The following is a 6,907-nucleotide window of genomic DNA, read 5'->3' as shown; positions in this document are numbered from 1 at the left end:
TTGGCAGAAAAGCACGGGTCCGTGGTGCTTCAAAGGAAGCGTCTTGTTTTTTTTTTTTGGCAGTGTCGCCTTGATCGGGTGTTGAGGCTCTCTTTTCTTTCTCGGCTGCAACGTTTCCAGCTTTCTGGGTCATACTTTGATTCCAACGCGCTCCTCCTCTGTTGTACCACCAGGATCAGCTTCTGTAGAGCAGGAACCTCCGGTTAGAGTTAACTCTGTCGCAGCAATTTGGTCTTGCTTGGACTTCTTCAATATTTTTTTGTTTGCACTCACATTTCTCTGGTGACAAGGTTGTAACTAGATCAGATTCTGGAATTCGAAATGAGGTGCTGAGATCCCTCCCTTGTAGGAAGCCTTAGTGTTAGCTTTCTGGCTCGGGCCCCCTTTTGCAACTCTTCTATCTCAGCGGCCTTTCTCCTGCTCGGCGTCTTCCTTCCTTCCTCCTTACCAGTAACCTCTGCCCTCGCCTTTCGCTGTGTCGTCGCCGGTCTGCACTCTGCCCCTGTGCTGCGCATCTTCGCTCCCCCTTCTCACTCCTCCAGGGTGACTTCACTGGGGAGCTGACTGTCGGACCGATTCTTGCCTGGAGGCTCTGCGCCTTCATCCCCTGGGACAGTGGTTTGGAATTGTCCCCCACAGTTCCATCGTGAAGACAGACTGTGTGCAGTTGTGGGACCGACCCCACAAAGCGATCGGAGGCGGCAGAAGGGACAGCATTAATTTGCCTTCTCCATGCTGGCCCTGAGGCGGCGCTCTCACACTGTGCTTACAAGGGAGGGTGACGGGCTCCATCAGGATGTCCTAAGAGGTCAAGCACTGGCACTGGACAAGGAAGATAGAGCGCGCTTGCACGCGGCCGCTCTGGGGTGGGATAGGATTATTCAAAGTTGGTGCCCCAGGAGGCTGTGCTCTGCTAGGCTCCCCTCTCCCTCAGCTGTGGGGATCTGGAGGGAGGCCACCCACGAGGGCTTGTGGCGCATGCGTCTTACCGTTGCTATGGGGCCAGGTGGGCTCACCTATGCCGCTGCCGTGTGCACTAGCGCCCGCCCCGCCCCCTCTGACTTCATCCCTGCCCGAGAAATCTGTTTTCTGATCTTCTGAACAACCCTGCGCTTTCACAATGAGCTACATCTCCAGCATGGTGCCTTTTTTTTTTTTTTTTTAAATTGGAGACAAGATCTTGCTAAGTCCCTCAGTTGCCCAGACTGGGCTCCAAATTGGGATCCTTCTGGCTCAAATTGTCAAGTATCTGAGATGATCTGACATGAAAGGCCTGAAGCACCCTGCCTGACTGTTGTTTTTTTCAGTACTGGGGACTGAACCCAGGGCCTTCACATAGAACTACATCCTTAGCCGTTTTATTTTTAACGTTGAGACGGGGTGTTGCTAAGTTTTCCAGGCTTGGCTCTAACTTGGGATCCTCCTGTTTCAGCCTCCTGAGCTGGTTTATCATTGTTTTCTTTAGGAGATCTTGGTTCACTAAATGGACATGGGGGTGCATGCCTGTCATCCTAGCTACTTGAGAGGCTGAGGCAGGAGGATTTTCAGTTTGAGGCTAACCTGGGCAACTCAGTGAGACCCTGGCTCAAAATTTAAAAAAGCAGGGGTCTAGGGGTGTAATTCAGTGGGGGAAGCACTTGCCTAGGAGGCCCTGGGTTCGATGCACATACCACACAGGAGAAAGAAGTTGACTTTAGCATGCTTTGCATGTTAGTGTGTCCTCATGACACTGTGAGTCTTTCTGTAGGAATCCGGTATTCCCCCAGGTGCCTGCATTCTCTGCTCTCATCTCTGTTATCTCTCTCCCCTCTCTCTCAGTCTCTCCTTTTATTTATTTATTTTTGTTGTTTTGAGACAGGGTCTCACTACATAGCCCAGGCTGGCTTCGAATGTGCTGCAATTCTCCTGCCTTGGCCTCCTGAGTGCTGTCAAGCTAAAATTTAGTAACACTGTATATTTGAGCATGAAAATATCTTGAAGGAATTTCAGATTATTTAGAGTCGTGTGGCAATTGTATGTTCATGAAATGTGGCATAGACTTGGCAAAAATCAGTTGTACAATGTAATCAGCATCAAATAAGACTTTTTCTCGAAGGCTACCATGCGTTGGAGTCTGTGTCGGGTACTGTGCTAATGACATTATAATTTATTCTCTCTTACACTAGCTCTTTTAGGTCAATACCACGATCACCTACATTTTGCAGGTGAAGAGACACAGGGTTAGAGAGCAGAAGTAGCTCCCCAAAGCCCACTCTAGACCTAACCCTAAGTGGGTTAGGTCTAGAATCCTGCCCTTTTGCCACATTTCTTATATATTTTCTCTGCTGCTTAGGCTATGTTATTTAATGCCATATATATGTATATGTATGTTTACATGCAGACACATACGTATGTAATGTGGTTGGGTCTCAGGCATAAGAGAGAAGGATGGCTAAAATATTTTTGGCATTTGCCTTAATCTTCTTGGAGTAAAATATTTGCTACTGTTGTGATTGACTCTGAATTGACCTGTGAGTATTTTCTTTCTCCTTCCTTGGTAACAAATAATGAATTTACTATAAAACAGGTAACAATAGAGAAAAATTAAAAATAGGGATTGGGACCTGGGTATGGTGGCACACGCCTGTAATTCCAGTGCTCTGGGAAGCTGAGGTCGGGGATTGGAAGTTCAAGCCAACCTGGGCAACTTAGTGACTTAGGAAGACCCTGTCTCAAAATAAAAAATAAAAAACAGGTTTAAGACATAGTTCAGTGTGAAGGCTCTAGGTTCAATTCTCAGTAACATGCACACGCGCGCACACACACACACACACACACACACACACACACGTAAAGATTTGGCAAGTTCAAAAATGGATTCATGGGTCCTTGACTAAATTACATTGCTTCTAGATGAAACTATTGTGTCATGAGATTGCTTTGATTTAAGGGGATCAATCTGAGGTAGATTTTAGGGTCCTGTGGTCCAGCTGGTGGTGGTTTGGTGGGCAGTGTGCTATTTGAGAAGTGATGCTGTCCTAACTGTATGTCCCCTTCTCCCTGAAAATAAGACCTATCTGGAAAACAGCAAAATCATTAAGTTTTGCTCCAAAAGAGGCAACAGGGCTCATTTTTAGGGGATATCTCCTCTAGAAATGTGCTAGAACTTGTTTTCTGGGTAGGTCTTATTTTGGGGGAAACACGGTACCTGTGAGGTTTCCCTACCGCTGTATCTAGCTAGTTCTGGGAGTTGGGTGGAAAATTCTCTTCTGGTCTTACCTTCTACCCTGCAGAGTGGACCATCTTTCTTGTTCTGGGTCCTCTCATTTAGGGCTGTATGCTCTTTTCACTTGGTGCAGCTGTTCAGTTGGTGAAATATATATATATATATTTTTATATATATATATATTTGTTTTTGTTTTTGTTTTTTTTTGGTACTGGGAATTGAACTCAGGACCTTGAGCTTGCCAGGCAGGCACTTGTGCCTCTGAGCTATATCCCCAGCCCCAGTTGGTGAAATATTTTTATGAGTGTTACGTATCATCTTAAATATCAAATCCCACTTTAGATGTGGGTGCTAAAGAATTGAAACCTCAGAGTAAAACAAGTCCTTCCGAAGACCACTCATTAACCCAAACGTGTGAGAGAATTAATACACTGGAAAGAAAGGATTATAGTAACCCAAGAAAAGATGATTATTTTTTTGTATTACAGAAATTATATTATAGAAATTCCCATTGATAGAGGGAATAGTATATGAATAGCACAAATGAACAAAACCATAATGGTACACATTAGGCATTACTGTATACTGAGTGTAGACATTATATATATATATATATATATATATATATATATATATATATATATGGACAAAAGTATATTTTCTGACTATGGGTTTGAAATTAGTGGGTCAAAATTTAGTGAGCTGGAGTGCAGCATCCTGGGTAGTAGTCGTAGTAAGAGTTGTGTGCCATTTGTTATGAATGTGCATGGTGCATTTACTAGATGATGATGTAAGAGGTTCTAACTTGGGACACGGTCAAAAAATTCAGTACAAATTCAGTTCAGAATATGTTCAGTACAAATTATGATGCCCACCTAAGTTGTAGTTAGTTTTGAATTTCTAAGTTTTGCTTTTTTTGTTAAAGTCAGATTTGCAAAAAAGCCATTTGAGAGTTGATCTTTTTGTTTAGCCTCAAAGGGCTTCAAGAATGTGGCAAGCCACTGATTTTCTTGTGCTGGCTGCCACCTTGTGGCCTTTGGGTTTTGGTGCAATGGCTTCCTTTAATAGAAAACTTGAGAAATTCTCTCTCTCTCTCTCTCTCTCTCTCATTACGTTTGCTGTCTCCCAGCACCATGAACTGTTTCTCTACCATATGCCACCCTGCCTTGGATCTAGCCAGTTATGGACTGAAACATCTACAAACTATGAGCTAACTAAACCTTTCCTCCTTTACCTTTGGGTCTTGGGTATTTTGTCTCAGCAATGAGAGAAAAGCAACTAGGACAATTTCCATCTACCTTTGTCCAAGAACTGGAGCCCTAACTCAAGCCAATTAACTCTAAAGTTTGTGCCATTTCCCAGGAGATAATTGTGACAGTGAAAGACCAGTTGGTCTTCATCTCTTCATGTTGGTCATAGGCATAGTAGCCCCCCTTTATATGAGGGGGTGCACTCCAAGAACCCCAGTGGATGCCTGATAGTTTAGTACTGAACCCTATATATACTGTTTCTTCCTATACACACAACCTGTGATTAAGTTTAATTTACAGATTAGGAGCAGTGATTAACAGATTAGGAACAACTGTTAACAATAATTATACAATAATCTTAACAATATACTGTCATGAATGTGCCTCTTCTCTCACCATACCTCACTGGACTCACCCTTCTTTGTCTTCTGATGGTGTGATACGATGCAGTGCCTACAAAGTGAATGAGGTAGGCACTGTGACCTTGCTAGACCACTTCCTAGGGGTCACCCAAACACAAGGGCTGCAAATCCAGCACCTCAGCAGTCAGTCTGAGAACAGAGTGGCTAAATGCCTGACAGGTTGGGTGTACAGCATGGGAACTGGGTGAAGGATGACCCATGTCCCACGTGGGATGGAGTGGATGGCATGGGAGTCCATCTCGCTGATCAGAATGGTGTACAGTTTAAAGCTCATGAATTGTTTATTGCTGCAGTTTTTCATTTAATAATTTTGGACTGTGATTGACTGACGGACTGAAACCTCAGAAAGCAAAACCGTAGATGGATAGCCTACTGTACTGTCTTTTTCTGTAAGGACTACTGTACTTGCAGGTGATATGGCCTTCTGTATCTTAGATACTTTCTCGTTGCTGAGACACAGTACCTGACTCTGGCACGTTAAAGGAGGAGGTTTATTGCGAGGTTTCAGTCCATAGTTGGCTGGCTCCAAGTTAGGGGAGCATGGCAGAGGAGGAACAGTCCAAGGCATGGCAGTGGGAAGCAGGGAAGGATCAAGGGAGGAGGAGGGGGGAGAGAGACTCTTCCAGGCCACGCCCCCAGTGGCCCACCTCCTCCAGCAAGGCTTTAGCTCCTAGCATCACATTTAGCTATAACCTCATCAGTGGGTGGATCCACTAAAGAGTGTCATGTGCCCATGATCCAGTCACCTTGCAGAAGCCCCATCTATGCACTCATGAGGGCTGTGGGAACATCTAGACATAAACCATAACAGATAGAAAATGGGTGCATGCCTTCCCTCCTGTGACACCTTCCATCCTGTCTTGTCATCTTGTTCATGCTCTTCTTGGAGCATACACAGAGCTTCTCACACTGTATTGCAATTCCTTTTTTACATGGTGATATTATTTATGAGTCTGTAGGCTCCTTGCAGGACATTTTGTTGTATTTGTAAAATATTGCCTAGCAAAGTATCTTACACATGTGTAGCTAATATTTGCTGTAAAACAAATGACTTAGGTGAATATGGATGTCTGATTTGGCATTTGAATTTTTTCTTTGGGGTTTTGAGACAGGATGTTCTGGACCTATGTAACCCAGGGTGGCTTAGTATTTGAGATTCTCCTGCCTCAACCTCACAAGGGCTGGGATTACAGGTATATACCACTCCACCTGGCTGGCATTTGAATTTAAAAACATTGTAAGTTTGTAGTTAGGCATGGTAGTGCATGCCTGTATTTCCAATACTCTGGGAGGCTGAGGCAGAAGGATTGAGTTTGAGCCCATCCTGGGCAAATTAGCAATTTAAAGAGACCCTATCTCAAAAAAATAAAAAGGGCTGGAGATGTGGCCCAGTGTGAAAGCACTACATTCAATCCCCAGTACTGGAAAAAAATTGCAAGCTTAAGTTTCAGGAAGGTGGATCTTTCAGAATGAAATTTTTTTTTTGTTTGCTTTTTTGAGTCAGAGTCTCACTGTATAGTTCAGGTTGGCCTTGAACTCTCTATGTAGCCCAGCTTGGCCACAAACTCACGGCAATCCTCCTGCCTCTGCCTTCCGAGTGCTGGGATTATAGGTGTGTACCATCATGCCTAAAATGTATTTTTTAACATTTTACATAAATGTACAATATTGTGCCAAAATTATATTGTTTCTAGTGATATTAGTAAAAATTGCTTTGCTTTTTATAAATAAATGCATATTAACTATGGTGAACACTTTTCTTTTTTAAAAGCTAGATATGTTCATGTTTGTGAATGTATGAATATGTATTTACATATATATACATATATAATGTATTATATATTATGTATTTACACACACGCATACATACATATATATTTTCCCTTGACACAGAGACCTTTATGGAGCTATGTAGCTAAAACATATATTTCATTACATTTCATATATTAAAACACTGTATTCAAAGATATTTCAGAGGGCTATGGTGATAGCTTAGTGGTAAAATATTTGCCTAGCATGTGTGATGCCTC

The sequence above is a fragment of the Chinchilla lanigera genome, unplaced genomic scaffold (genome assembly GCF_000276665.1).
Source record: "Chinchilla lanigera isolate Chin_1 unplaced genomic scaffold, ChiLan1.0 scaffold00108, whole genome shotgun sequence".
Classification (NCBI taxonomy): Eukaryota; Metazoa; Chordata; class Mammalia; order Rodentia; family Chinchillidae; genus Chinchilla; species Chinchilla lanigera.
This window is presented reverse-complemented; position numbering follows the sequence as displayed.